The sequence below is a fragment of the Octodon degus genome, unplaced genomic scaffold (assembly GCF_000260255.1).
Source record: "Octodon degus isolate 3935 unplaced genomic scaffold, OctDeg1.0 scaffold00012, whole genome shotgun sequence".
In the NCBI taxonomy this organism is placed as follows: domain Eukaryota; kingdom Metazoa; phylum Chordata; class Mammalia; order Rodentia; family Octodontidae; genus Octodon; species Octodon degus.
Genome location: NW_004524588.1, coordinates 12,002,223 through 12,017,964, shown reverse-complemented (window position 1 = coordinate 12,017,964; position 15,742 = coordinate 12,002,223). Strand labels below are relative to the sequence as shown.

The 15,742-nt window shown below is 41.9% G+C and overlaps 1 pseudogene; it reads right to left on the bottom strand.

Annotated features, from left to right (window-relative positions):
- Window positions 1–126: 126 nt before the first annotated feature.
- LOC101575509 lies at window positions 127–677 on the bottom strand (annotated as a pseudogene).
- Between the last annotated feature and the right edge of the window lie 15,065 nt (window positions 678–15,742).

Here is a 15,742-nt window from a genome sequence, read left to right as displayed (position 1 = left end):
CCCGCGGCCTGGGTTGTCTCCCAAATTTCTTTATTTGAAGGAATTAAAGAACTTAAGTAGATGTTCTGGTACAGTTTATGGAAAAGGTTAAGGTAGCCCCAACATGCATGTGCTGTCTTGGTGACATTAGCTCTCACTATCACCATCCCCCAGGGTATGCTTGTCAAAGAGGTACTCAGTCATGTCTGGCTCGGGGGCTCCCATCTTGCGCGGGTTGGTCATGTGGTCAACCAGCTCTTTGATGGCCTTCCCCTGCTCATCCAGGTAGTGCGTCTCGATGAAGTCACACAGCTGGGGGTCATTCTTATCAGTGACCAGCTTGTGCAGCTCCAGGAGGGACTGATCTATACTCTTCTCCAACTGCAGCACGCACTCCATCACGTTCAGCCCATTCTCCCAGTCATCACAGTCTGGTTTCTTGATATCCTAAAGGAAGATCCAGCCACTGCGCTGGTTCTGCATCTTCATTAACTTCTCAGCGTGTTCTCTCTCCTCATGGGATTGGTGAAGAAAATATTTGGCTAAGTTCTTCAAAGCCACATCATCACGGTCAAAGTAATAAGACATGGACAGGTAGACATAGGAGGCGTAGAGCTCCATGTTGATCTGGCGGCTGATGGAAGCCTCGGAGTCCTGGTGTAGTTCTGGCACACCTGTGAGGGCGAGGCGGTCGTCATGGTGGTGGCAGACTAGGTTGGGCTGCAGCGGTGGTACTGACAGCAGCAAGGGTGGGCGAGGGTGGGTGAGGGCTGGGCTCTGTTCAAGCACTGTTGTTTTTTTTTTCCCCATAATTTTATTGAGAAACAAATAGCAATGAGACAGTTCCAAACCAAATTGGTAGGACAGTTTCAATAATTAACACATTGCATACATCCTTCCTAGTGATTATTTGCTGTACAAGATGCAGACATGATATCCTATCTACAAACACTATTAGAACAAATTCCTCTATTCATTAAGAGAATGTAACTATATATCTATCCTAACCACTTCGAACACACAGATACAAAATGGACATTGATCTGTATCCCCCTTTTTGTTTAGTTCCATCATTTAAATATTGTAGGTGGTTGAAGCAGGAGACCACGGCAACACTCGGCAGAGAACCAGTTATTGTTTTCTTGATGCTAGAGAATTTTTTTTCTCTATTTTCTTATTTCCTGAGCTTCCTTAAAGCAGTTATTTGGGATCCTTTTCCAGCTAGTTTGTATATCTCTATTTCTTTGGGCCTAACTACTGGGTTATTATTATCTTGACATGGTGTTGCATCTTCTTGGCATTTTCTGGTTTCTCCTGGCCTTATGTTGACATCTGCACAATCAGATGGAGAAGCCTACCTCTTGGAGACTAGTTTCACAGTAGAAAAAATCTTTCTCTGGGAGGTGCAAAGACACTTGCTAGCTGGGACACAGTGATTCTGGCGCTAGTGAGGGCACAGCCTGGTACGTTCTCTGGTAGTTATATCTGCTAAAGCTGGAGATGAAATTACTGGGTCAAATGCTGTGGAATGTCTACAGGACTAGCAAGGATATTTGGGGTCTTTGGTAGCACTGGCTGCTGAGGTCTTCCTAAATTTTTTTTCTCCTTCTGTGGAAGACAAGGCTGTAATGATCCCTTCTGGTTTGTGGACTCACTTGCAGTGGTGGCAGCTCTAATGCCCCAGGAGTGGCCACATGGCCGAGGCCTGAGACATGAGCATGCATGAAAGGGTGACGGCCCTGGTGTTCAGGGCAGAAGGAGTGTGGGTGTCTGGGATGAAGGCATCTTTGATGTTGTGTTAGTAACAAAACACGCAGATGGCATGGAGCAGCTGGGCGTCCTAGAATGGGAGCTCAGGCAGGTACAGCATGGCTCCCAGTGAGACATACTTCTCATGGTGGCTGAACCAGTCCCCTGAGCACAGACTGCACAGCTTGGCTCCTAGGCCCAGAGTGAGAAGTAGCTTGCTATAATGAGAGTTCCAGTGTCTGAGATGTGGGTGGCCTCATGCACCCCCAGAACCCAGTCTGGAAAGTAGACATTCACTGGGCAGTTGCAACTCCAGGGTGGAGCCCATGCTAGGCTAGAAGAAGTAATGGCTGCTCATCAAACAAGCTAAAAAAATACAAATAAAAATCAGTCACTTCTTGTGGGTAGGAAGCATCCCCTGGTAAAAATGGCTATTGGTGACTTTAGAGGTCTCTGGAGAAGAGGACATTACCATAGTAATTTCTAGCATTTGCCCAATAGCCACTAGATCTTTTCTTTGTTTCTCACTATTTCTCTTTCTAATGCATCACCCTCACCAGCAACGTGGATATTCTTCATTTTCTTACTCCACTATGTTGCTGATGCCTCTTTAATGGGCATCTGAGCCTTCTCTTAGCTACTTTGGGAGGAGATGAAAGTTGGTAGCTACTACTCTACCACTGTGGTAACAACACTCACCTTAGTAAATTTTTGTTAATTTAAGACACACACACACATACACACACACCACAGACACAAAACCGCTCTTAAACATAACTATCCCCAACTAAACGGGGTAATTATTCTTTTTCCAGTACCAGGGATTGAACTCAGGACCCTGTGCTTGCCAGGCTAAACAGGGTAAATTTTTATGAATTCAACCTTACCTAGCTCTCTAGATGATTTTATGGGAGTAGACATTTTAGAAACATTTGTTTATGGTTTTGTAATCTCCTTTTTAAATTATTTTATTTTATTTTTATGTATTTAGTATGGGGTCTACAGGGTCTCATTACACAGCTCACACTCCTAGTGATCCTCCTTGTTTTCAGCCTCCTAAGTGCTGGGATTACAGGCATCTGTCACCATGCCCAGTCTCATTCTCATCTCAATAAGCCCTGGAGGCCAGGCAGGCACCACGCCCCAGGTATCAAAACCCCATTCCCTGTGTCTGCCTAAAGAGGTGCTATAAACTGCTGAGCTATCTGGCCATCCCTTTCCTTTTATATTCTTTAGGGTATTATTTGCTATTTAAACCATTTCTAAGTATATAAATTCAAAGCTTAAATTTTCCCTAAGAGCAAAAAAAAAAAAAAAAAAAAAAGTTTTTATTCTGTGTTTCCAATTTTTTTAAACATCACATGATTTTTCAGGATACAAAGCTTAACATCTTTCCAGAAATAAAAGCTTATTATTTAGGGGCTGGTGAGATGGCTCAGTGGTCTAAAGCACCTACTTAGAACAAGCTAAGCCAAACAAAGCACAGGGACTGCGGTTCAATCCCCCAGCACCACATGCCAGCCCGCCCGCCCCCTGGTGGGCTGAGCTGGCCACACAAAAAATAAGTAAATAAATAAATATTTTTTTTAAAAAAGCTTATTATTTCATTTTAAAAAAGTCTTTGTTTAGGGGGCCGGGGAGATGGCTCAGTAGAATAAGTGCTTCCCTGGCAAGCGCAAGGGCCTGAGTTCAATCCCCGGTTCCACCAAAAATAAAATAAAAAATAAAAATGAAAATGAAAATATTTCTTTAATATTTAAGAAATAAATGCATCAAATCTGCAAAAATACTTAAAAGAATAATTTGAGAAGATTGGCAAAAAGCAGAGCGAGAGCAAAGCTGCAGGAGACTGACTGGCCATGCCATCGTTGGCGACAAGTCATCCAGCACCGCTGAAGCCCACAGCAGGAGGATGAGCTGGTGTGGAAGGTTAGTGCAGTGCAAGGCACTCTGGGTCATGCCAGGGGTGTAACCCTCTAGGTGATCAGGTTCTGTGTGAAGGACTGAGGAAAGAGCAATCTGTCTAGACAAGAAAGACAAGATCGGGCCTGGAGGGTGAGAGAACAATTAGGAAAGTGTTGCGATAAACGAGTAAGAGTCTCTTTTACATAGGGCACAAATACAGGTGTACAGAGGCTGGGGGCAAATTCTAGCACACTTAGGAAGTCTGGAATAAGGGATTTAACCCAGAAACATGTTATTGGTCAAATCAATGCAATCGAGTGAGCCATGATGCTTGGTTTCTCGCACAAGCAACTGAATGCAAGGCGCAGCCACTGTGAAATGAAGTTGGTGAGGGCGAGAGGTGGGTTTGGAGAAATGAGTGGGTGGATTATGCTTTGAACATCTCTGACACAGTGAGATCAACTTGGATATCTTCAGCATACCTTCAGCTCTGCTTAACTGCTGCATCTTGGATTTGAATTCTGTGCCCTGGGTTCAATAACTGTCTACTTTGTGTTCCCTGCTTATGACCTCTCAACTCTGGTTCTGAGTTCTGCAGTTCTCTCTTTTTTAATTTTTAAAATTTTTGATACAGGGTTTTGCTACAAAGTTCAGACTCACAGTGATCCTTTTGTCTCAGCCTCCCTAGTGCTAGGATTACATGTGTGCACCACCACTCCCAGTTCTGGAACTAGCACGGCACACCTGGGGTTCAGGGGCCAGCAAGGCATGTGGTACTAGGGATCAAACTCGTGACCTTGCACTTATCAGACAGGCGCGTATGCCACTGAGCTATCTCCCCAGCATTACAGTTCTCTTTGATCACCACAAGAAATCACTACCCAGGAGCAGACCTTAAAGGGAAAGTCCTGTAGCAAGTGGACATGAATTCAGAACGGGGCTTTTCCTGCAGGAGGTTGGGTTAGCGGCTCTTCCTGGCTTCCTCAAGGTGATGACATCTACTTAGAATATCAATCCCTAATGTTTAGCCACAGGAAATGTGTGGGTGCATTTGTTTTATCTTTTGTCTTGAAGTCTGGCCCACAGTGGAGGTGCCTGTCTCCCCAATTGCAAGGTATCTTCAGCACTGGCTCCTTTGAGGGCTTAGCCTATCTGACTGCCTATGATTTTTTTAAAATCTAACTTAGCTGCCTATAACAAAAGGAAGGAAGGGAAAAGTGTTCCAAATCACCTAAGACAAAGGTGGAAGGAAACTTTTTGTGCAGGAATATTTGGATTTCAGAGACAATGATGACCTACGAAAGCCTGCTAATGGAAACATCTAGCTGGAAGTCTGCTCTACCCCTAGTACCCAGAGCACTTGGAAGTTGCTAGAATCTGAGATATGCAGCTGCTCTGAAAGTAGTGGGCCAGTTGTAGATCTTAAAGCCAATTATTTAAACTTACTCTAGGGGCTGGGGAGATGGCTCAGTAGAATAAGCACTTCCCTGGCAAGCGCAAGGACCTGAGTTCAATTCCCAGTTCTGCCAAAAACAAAAAAAACAAACAAATAAATTTACTTTGTCTCAGTTCCCCTTTTACCTAAAACTGGGGATAATAAAAGTGACTACCCTTTTCATTGTTATAAAGACATTAAACAAGTTAAAGTGCCTAGAACCGTTAACACTTGCCACATATAGTGCTGAAAGAGTGTTCAAAAGGAGGCCAACTAAAGGCCACTCTGATTATCCAAAGTCACATGCCCTACAATAAAAAACAGCAGACATGGATATTTAGAACCCTCAGACTAGAAGGATCAATCTGTTTCTTATATCCTATAACTTTACTTATTTATACTCTAACAGTAGCCATCACTGAAGTCCACTGAAACTTTTAAAGAGATAATCCCAAACAGTCACAATATTAGGGACCCTTCCCAAGGTGGGAGTTACTAGAGACCCCTACAGTAGGTTCCAATCTCCTGCCTGAGTTACAATGGCCAGCAGGAAATGAAAAAGGGCAAGAGACAAAATAGAGGGGTACATAGCAGGGATTGGACCCCCAGGTGCTCTCTACAAACAAAAGGCTTTGAATGAATCTTCAACTGGCCACCACTCCATTAGCCAGGAGAGGGGTAGGGTGCTTTTCCCGGAACAGAGTAGGAACAGTGGTAGAATGGGCAGGTTTAACATCATAAAGGAAACAAGCCAAGATCCATCCCCACACTGGGTGCTAATCTCCCGGACCAAGAGGAAGTGGGATTTCCCCATTCCAAAACCCACAAAACAGGCAGGGCAAGGAGAGCTCAGGATAGGTACAGTGGCAGCTTACAATCGGTGGGCCCCTATACAACAACAACAACAGAAAGGCTCCCACTCCTAACCTGAATATGCAGAAGAAAAGCTAATACAAATGCTGAATGATTCAGGGTGTGAGTCAACTAGTTCTTTTTAAATGCTTATTGAAAGGTAGAGTTATTTAGGTTCCCAAAGACAAAGGTAATTCAGTGAAAGGCATGAACAGAATCCAGCCAGAGTCATGGCCAAGCTTTGGAAAGTGCCCTACTTTCTAGCCCATCAGAAAACAAAGCATGCACATGCCAATTCAGAAGGTCAAGTTACTTGAATTAAATAAGACAAATATCAATATACATGGCAAACAGCAAGACTGATTTTAGTGCAGCTGTTAAACTTCTCACTCCTATTTTTTGCAGGCAGAAGTTAGGATGTAAAGCCTGCAGCCACTCGATGCTTTCTATTCCTTTTCCCTTTCGAAGATGGCCATGGTCAGGGTGTGGGGGCTCACCTGTCACTTTGCCTGGTGTTCTGTAGTACTTATTCCAAAATTCAGTAAACCTGCACCCATCCCAGAGCTCACTGAAGTGGTGGACTTCTTTTCTTTTTGCCTATAAAGAAATTGGCATAAAGAGCACAAGCTTGTCCCCTACGGTCCTCTCTGCCTATGTTTCAGAAGTGACCATTTGCTCCTACCCCAAAGTGCCGCCATCCACAACCCTCACAAAACACGTACCACATGAAGCTGCCTGATCGCGGACTTTGAATCTCCAAAACCTGGGAGCTAGGTAAATCTCTTTATTCATAAGCAAGCCGAGAGGCTGGCTAATGCATTCTATCTTCTCCACTTTCTCTCCTACTACCTTGCTTTGGATCTTTGTTGCTTCCTGCCTGAATTTCTCAAAGTTTCCCAAACTATCTACTGTCTTCACTCCCCTATAACCTACCTGTGCACAGGAGTGATTCCTTAACACTCAAATCTCTTCTGTCTGCACTTAAAATCTTTCAGTGACTTTGCATAATCTTCGATATAGTCAAATAACCTAGGTTAACATGAAGGCCTTTTTTGATCTAGCAACTTATGGCTTTTTGCCACATTCCTCACCATTATGACTTCGTGTCCTATGTGCCAGCCTCTACACAGGTGAAGGATATAGCTTCTCTAGGCAGATGTTCTGAGTGTGACTGCCCAGATATACTTCTTGCTGGGTGGGTGGCCCAATGCACTGCACAATGTGATTTTGTGAATAACTGTCCCTGTAGCTGGGATATTTGACTGCCCGAGTGTGAATTTGAACAACTTCACTTCTTTTTGCCTCCATTTTCTCATCTAGAAGGTGGGATCATAGTTGTTCCTCCCCCAAAGTGTTTTCTGTGAGGGTCCCATGAGTTACCATAGAGAGAATTTCAGCCCAAGTATTCGTTCTGCTGGAATCCTTTCTCTGGATTCACCCTTCTACAGACTAGATTGAGTCTGCCCCTTCTCTACACCAGGTTCTCCACATAGTTCCCCCAGAACACTTCAGCATATTATTTTAAAATTATTCTGGAATACTTGAAATTTTTCAAATGCACAGAAAAGTTGAATAACAATGAAATGCACACCACGTAAATTTGGCAAGTAATCGACACTTCCCAACTTATGTACTTGCTCTCTTGTCCAGCTACTTGTGATCTCTGTTTATTCACGCACACGTACCACACACACGGACACACTTCTGGTTGCTTTGCTCTTGACAGCCTGTCATCTTTGCCGAATTTTACAAAGCCCCCAGCCAGAGAACTAGGAAAGTAGAAGGAAAAAGAATGTTTCTCCTCTCCTCTTCTCTCCTCTTCTCTCTCTCTCTTTCTCTCTCTCTCTCTCTCCCCTCTCTGTATGTCTTTCTGTCTTTCTACATGTAGCTATATTCATATATTTTTTACAGTTTTAATGGGAATCATTTGAATGTAAATTACAGATATCAAGATATATGACCTCATTTTGCTCTCCATAGGACATTCTCAAATATAAAGATATTTTTAGTTGTAGCAAACTCCTCCCTTTTTAATAGTTTAGCTCCACTATGCTTTTCTAAAGTTGATGGGAATAATATAATAGTGGCTTCTCAATAAGAACCATCAGGTAGGATCTTTTCTAGACACAAAGGGATTTTTTTTTTTCCTCAGCTTCAATCATTACAGTTTTCCTCAGAATTGACTTCCGTAAAGAAGCCAACATCTAAGCTGGCAAATCGCTCATGATAATTCTGTGCTAAACATATAGTTTAGTTAGACATTCACTCAGAGACTATAAAGATCAAAATGTCTTGCCCTCCTTTTATTTCTTCACTCTTCTTTTGAAGCTGATGAATTATTTTCTGAGGAATCTTGTGCCCTCTAAGTAGAGTTCATCTCTTGGTACAAGCTGCATTGCACCATCTGAGGTAAATTAGATGACAGGCATCCATCTTTCACACCTTAATAAAATACAGCACATGATTTGATTCAAGTCAGAGAAGAAAAGCAAAGTCCTTGCCCCCTGTTATTCCATAGCTCCAAGGAGCACATTCTTTTTAGATAGAGAACTTCTCCCAGATCCTCACAGAGGTGCAGATCTTATGCTCAGGGCTACTAGGCAACTCAAAGTGCAAACAGTATCCTGGTCCTCACAATTTGTAAACAAAACAAAGGAGAATACTTAACATTCAGAGTCTTCAGCCCAGAGTATGATATATCTAAGTGAGCCAGCGTACTGTAGTATAGAATAACTTAATCTAGGGCCATAAAGGATAGCAGACTATCGGTGCACAAAAAATGCCACTTCGGTAAACAAATTATTTGTACTGAAGATCTTGGAATTCTTTATTTGCTTAAATATACAACTTCTTCAAAGCAATGTTATCATAAATACCCTGCCCCCCCAAAAAAAATACCCTGCCCAAACACAGCTGTAGCATTTCTTTCTAGAAGTTCATATCTATTGTATCTCCTACCTATTCTCTTCAAGGGCCTTTTGTCTTTCCAAAGCCATTTACCATTCCATAAATGCTTTTTCCTCTTTCCTTTTTCCCCACTCAGTTAGGTATTTGCACCTCAAATTCTAATCACCCCTTTGACTTGCTCATTTCTTAATATTTCTATGAGTTTGGATGAGGCACATGGTAACGCATTTTGATTCACTTTTGTTAACATTTTTGTCATTTGAATTTTATAGTGTCTCAGCCAAAGAAACCCTGCTAAACTGCAGAAGGAAGGGAATAATTTTTCTCCTCTTAGAGGTGATCGGCAGAGGTCACCTAGGAGATCAGATACTGTCACACAAGCATATCAAACAGCAAACTAAGGAGTTAGACCAAACCTCAAACCCAAAGCCTCCAAGTCTGGATTGTTTCTTCTACATGATTCCTTTCAGTGTATACCAGGAACTATTCCTTCAAACTAGCAGCATCAGAAATAAAAAGTAGATACAACCTAAGTGCTTGGGAAGGTGAAAGCCATCATGCAAGTCAGACACCTGATTTGTTTCATCCTTTATGTTATTTCACCCAGGCAGCAAAGAGCTGTAGCCATCTGGAGCAACACATGTTTTGTATTTAGTTGGAATGAATGGGACAAACCAACCAGAGGAATCTGTTTGGGCTGGTTCAGATTTTCTTTGCTGGTTTTTTTTCAGTGGGACACAATAAATTCGAAACGTTTGTATATGGGTAAAACAGGCAGTGTAGCATTTTGTAAAATTTCACTTTCACAGTGAATTCAAATAGCTTAGGGGGAAAATTAGTTATATGAGTTGCAAGCTGCTAAAAGAAATGACAAATTAGGTGTGGGTGAGGTTCCTGAGGGTCCGGTATTAAATCCAGGGTCATTCAAGATACTCAGAAGAGTGAGGCTGGGGCCGGGGAGATAGCTCAGTGGAATAAGTGCTTCCAAGGCAAGCACAAGGGCCTGAGTTCAATCCCCGGTTCTGGAAAAATAAATAAAGAAAGAAAGAAGAGTGAGGCCGTGGTAGAGAGGCTGAGCGGCAGGCAGATGTTCAGAAGGAGCACACATGGGCTCTTTCTTGAGCAGGATCTGTTCACTACCTGTAGTTGTACTCGGCAGATTCCCGAGTTCTTGGGGTCTCCGCCGAACCCTCAGCTTCACCCAGAGCTTTTTCTGTTGCCCTTGCAGGGGTTAATTGCCTGCCCTCTCAGGTCTTCCTCTGAAATCTGAGTAGAAGCCTCCATGACCCCACAATTCTCTCATTCTGAGTTCATGTCTTTAAATATATTTCCATGGGAGTGACGCCCAGGCATGCTGCCACCAGCAGCAATAGCCCAGCCTCCGTGGGACAGGATGGCGGGGTGCTGAGTGCCTCGATGAAGGAACTTGGGGAAAGATTCCATTGCCAGCCTTGAATGAGCAGGGCTCTCTTCCTAAATCAAAGCCTTTCAAAGGAGTCCTCCCTTTAACATCCTGGGTCCTGGGAAGGTTGAGAACCCACCCATTCGTGGATGCCATCAAGCCGTCTTTCCCATTGCATGGATGCAAAGGACTTAGTTTCTTTTAATGTTACTCTTTCAGCTACTATGCTCTCCTTGGACCCAGCTTTGCAGATAAGCTTCCTGTCTAGTGAAACAGCAAACTGTTCACATCTTTAAACTACTTTTTCTTTTTGACTCTCACTATAAATCTGGCTTAAAGCAGCCAGCAGTATACATGCCACAACCTAAATGTTGGGCTGACCTGAAATTTTCTCTGCCAGATCAGATAATCTACCACCCCTAATCTCAGTCTCTCACAAACTCTCAGGACATGGGCAAAATGTAGACAAACTTTTGCCAGAGGGAAACACATATGACTGAGATGAAATGCCAACCGAGCCCTTGTTCTCAGCTAACACCTCCCAGGAATTTGCTGCCTACATTCCTATCATATCCTGTACCCAATCTTCTGGACTCTAATGAGAATTATCTATAAGGCTCTGCTTATAGCATTTAAAGGCTTCTCTAGCCCAGATTTTCAAAGCTTTCCAAACTCTTCCCACAAACCAGCTTAAAGGCTTTTAAACCACATGGTAAGGAATGATCACAGCAAAGTCCCCAGTCCTGCTGTCAGTTTTCTGAATTAGCCACTTTCCCATCACTAGGACAAAATACTCAACATGGTTCAAATGTCAGAGGATTCTATCACTGATTGAAAATGGAAGGTAGAGAGGCATTGTGGGAGAAAGCTGCTCAACCCATGGCAGTGAAACAGAAAAGGACAGGAGGGAGCTGGAGACAGGAAAGCACCTTTCTAGGTCACACTCCCAGTGACCTGCCAATTCTGATAAGGACCCACCTCCAACAGCACCTTCAGTTATGTGCCAACCCACTGCCCCAGTCTGACTACCTTCCAGAATTCTTTTGGGGGACATTTAAAATTCAAACCATAGGGGATAGCCAGATAGTTCAGCAGATTAAAGCACCTGCTTAGGCAGATGCAGGGACTGGGGTTCAATTCCTGGAGTGCTGTGCTGGCCCCACCCTTGGGACACACTGAGAGGACAACTGAGGCTGGGCATGGTGGTATGCGCCTGTAATTTCAGTGCTTGGGTGGCTGAAAACAGGAGGATCACTACATGTCTGATCTGTGTAATGAGACCTTGTAGACCCTGTACTAAATACCAAAAAAAAAAAAAAAAAAAAAAAAACCAAAAACAAAAAACCAACTATTAAAATGCAAATCAAGGGGGCTGGTGAGATGGCTCATTGGTCTAAAACACCTACTTAGAACAAGCTTAGCAAAGCACAGGGACCGCGGTTCAATCCCCCAGCACCACATGCCAGCCAGCCCCGCCCCCTGGTGGGCTGAGCTGGTCACACACACACACACACATACACACACAAAACAAAGTTCATTGTTATCTCTTTAACAGGCAGTGATGGGGCTGGTGAGATGGCTCAGTGGTCTAAAGCACCTACTTAGAACAAGCTTAGCAAGCACAGAGACCACGGTTCAATCCCCCAGCACCACATACCAGCCAGCCCCGCCCCCTGGTGGGCTGAGCTGGCCACACACACACACAAATAAAAAAAAATGCAAATCATGCAACAAATAATTAAAGTAAATACATTTACATTGTTTTATGGAAATTTGAATGTTTACATTGTTTCCTAACTTTTTCTTTCTTTTTTTTTTTTTTTTTTGGTGGAACCGGGGATTAAACTCAGGCCCTTGCACTTGCCAGGAAAATGCTTATTCTACTGAGCCATTTCCCCAGCCCCTGTTTCCCAACTTCTTAAATCCTTAAATTTCTAAGAATTAAGAAAAAAATGAGAAGCCCTCATGGAAACCCTATAGTAAATGCCTCATCCAATCCAAGACTCTTCAACTTTGGTCAAATGGCCAGGGAGGGAGACACAGGGACTCAGTCAAGGCAGGTAATTTCCAGTGGAAATACTAATAAGGTCCACTATTTATTGGATATTTTTTCTAGCAGACAGAATTAGTGAGAGAGGACAACAGTCTTTAAAAGTAAGAATGTGTTGTCTAGTTTTCTACCTATAGGAACCTTTCTTTCAGAGATACTTATTTTCTCCTCTAAACACTAGATTCCTGTGGCTAGTACAAGTGTTTCTCTTTAAGGAAACACCTCTCTTCACTAGCTTCCATGGACCATAGACTTCTAGGAGTAAAAGAAAGGTTTCTCTTTTTTGCACTTACTACGCTTCCCCATAACATCTCCTTTTTTTTTTTTTTTAATTTTTTTTATTTATTTGTGTGTGTGTGTGTGTGTGTGTGTGTGTGTGTGTGTGTCCAGCTCAGCCCACCAGGGGGCAGGGCTGGCTGGCATGTGGTGCTGGGGGATTGAACCACGGTCCCTGTGCTTTGCTAAGTTTGTTCTAAGTAGGTGCTTTAGACCACTGAGCCATCTCACCAGCCCCACATCTCCTCTTTATTTAATGGCAATAATGCAATTTCACTGTTTTATTTATTTTTTAAATTTATTTATTTGATGCAGGTTCTCACTACTCATAGTGATCCTCCTGTTTCAGCCTCCCCAGTACTGGGATTACAGGTGTGCATGGCATGCGATACTGGGGATCGAACTCCAGAACTATCTCCCCAACACTGCAATTTCCCTATTTTAGTGTATGAATCAAAATTTTAATGCTATCCCTGATTCCGCTTTCAATCTTCCAAAAAATTATTTTTTAATGTCACATACTATTTGCCTGTAATTAAGGAGTACAATTCTGTGTTCTGATTCATGCTTATGTCGGTAAAAATAAATGGAGGGAGGGCTGGGGAGATAGCTCAGTGGAATAAGCACTTCCCTGGCAAGTGCAAGGGCCTGAGTTCAATCCCTGGTTCCACAAAAATAAATAAATAAATAAATAAATAAATAAATGAAATTTTTTAAAAAATGGAAGGAATTAGCTAACCTATCACCTGAAATTTCATCATTTCATTATGGTGCATACACTCAAATTTCCCTCATAAACTGTTTTGAGATGGATAATGCATGATCACTTTAGTTTAGAGGTAAAACATTAATTTTATCCTCAAAAGATATACATGAACCATTTGTGCCTATATCCTTTGATCAATCTCACATGATCAATCCTGCAACTTGAGCAATTACTCATATAAGGGAAAGAAACTTTCAAGCCATTAGACGTCTGGTATGAGTTTGTATTCTCTAAAATCAAAGAATGACTAGGAGCAATGGAGATTAAGAGAAGAATATATTCACTGGGGGAAGGTAAGCGTCTATCTAAGAAAAAGACAGAAGGGGTCCCAAATGAGTTGCCCCGAAAGAAGGCTTCTATATTTACTGAATTTCAAATGTTGGTTTGGGGCAGTTCTGTGTTTCTACCAGTGCACATGGACCAGATTATCCTGCATTTAAGTATCTGTTAATAACATGAATCATGTCTGGTATCTAAGAAGGACCTTTGGCTTTTATAGAAATTTACCTTTTATTCAAGATCTACCTTTTATGTCACTTATCCTATATAATTAAATCTCATAAGGGCTGGTAGAGGAATTGGAATAGAATAGGCAAAGGAAAAGCAAAGAGAGGCATTTTGAATATGCTCTGGGCAGGGTCAAGTTGAGCACACAGAAATGTATGAAAACGATACCCTAGCTAAACAGATCCCAGTGCTCTTTCTCCTCCAGACTGACAGCTGTGTAGGGTTGAATTATGTGGCTTTATGTACAGTGTTACGTGTTTTGTAGGCTCTTTTGCCAATAGATGCTCAAAAAGTGTATTAAGAGAATAATTTTTAACCTAAATTTTTAATCTATCTCTCATACCTTTGGGGAAAAATAAATAAGTTATTAGATAATATCAAGAAACAAGGAGATGAAATGTCACTTTTATATTAATCCAGGGTAATGATACATAAACTTTACTAAACAGCACCATGTCATCAATATAATAATTAAAGCCTCTCTACTTTAAATACTTGGCTAAGGTTATATGTAGAAGGTTATTATATAAGGCTATGTGTATTTTATTTTTGAAGATAAGGGGCCAGGGAGATAGCTCAATAGAAGTGCCTTTCTGGCAAGCACAAGGTCCTGAGTTCAATCCCTGGTACTGCAAGAAAGAGAAAGAGAAAGAGAAAGAGAAAAAGAAAGAGAAAGAGAAAGAGAAAGAGAAAGAGAAAGAGAAAGAGAAAGAGAAAGAGAAAAAGAATCTATACTTTGGGTGATAAATTGGCTATATAAATTGCCCTAATTTTCTGTCCATTTCTCATATTCATGCCCAATGTCACATGACTTTGTAGCAGCTCTCACCAAGGACTGAAGTTACTTCCCTATTCCTTTTTTTAAAAATTTATTTTATTTATTTATTTATGTGTGTGTGTGTGTGTGTGTGTGGCCAGCTCAGCCCACCAGGGGGCAGGGCTGGCTGGCATGTGGTGCTGGGGGTTTGAACCGTGGTCCCTGTGCTTTGCTAAGCTTGTTCTAAGTAGGTGCTCCAGACCACTGAGCCATCTCACCAGCCCCCATACTTCCCTATTCCTTGAATCTACTTCACTACATGGTTCACTTTGACCATTACAATGAGCACAAATAAAAAACGTGTTATTCCTAATCAAAGGCTTCAAGTGGTTTTCTGTATTTCTTCCCTCTTGGGCTCCTGCCAAGGTATAAGAAAACTGTGTGTGTGTGTGTGCATGTGTGCGCGCGCGCGTGCGTGCGTGTGTGTGTGTGTGTGTGTGGTGGGAGTATTAGAGAATGACAGACTACATGAAGTAGAAATGGATTGTATCATTGGAAACCAATTTATTTAGACCAGTCAGACTCCAGCTGACCATCAGCTGATCAGAGGCTCATGAGAGTTCAGCTCAGACCAGTCTAGACCATGACAGGTACAGAACTGCCTTGATAACTGAAAAATGACCCATTCAAAGGTTTATACCACTGAGGTTTTGTGCCTGCTTGTTTTACAGCATTATATCAATAGATAACAAATGTTATTTAATATTTTATAGGAAAGAGCATCAGTCTTAATACCATTTTCATTAACTTGTACATTGCTTTTTATAAATACATATAAAAATAAAAATACTTCAAGTACCATAAAATTATTTACATGGACAAAATCTAAATTTCAAAGGATTGAATTATTTCTATAAAGCCACACATAGACAGTGAACATCAAACCAAGGTCTTCTGATTCTAAGTTGAGTGTTTTGGGAAGTCTAGACTGGAAGGGAAAGGTGATGATGGTGATGCTGGGGATGATACTGAAGAAGAAACAATAATAGAAATATTATTTGTGATGACAGGGATATGGTAGTGCTAATGATGATAAATATTGAGTTTATTTTGTATCAGATACTATAGTAAAAGCTTTATCTGCAATGTAACTTTAT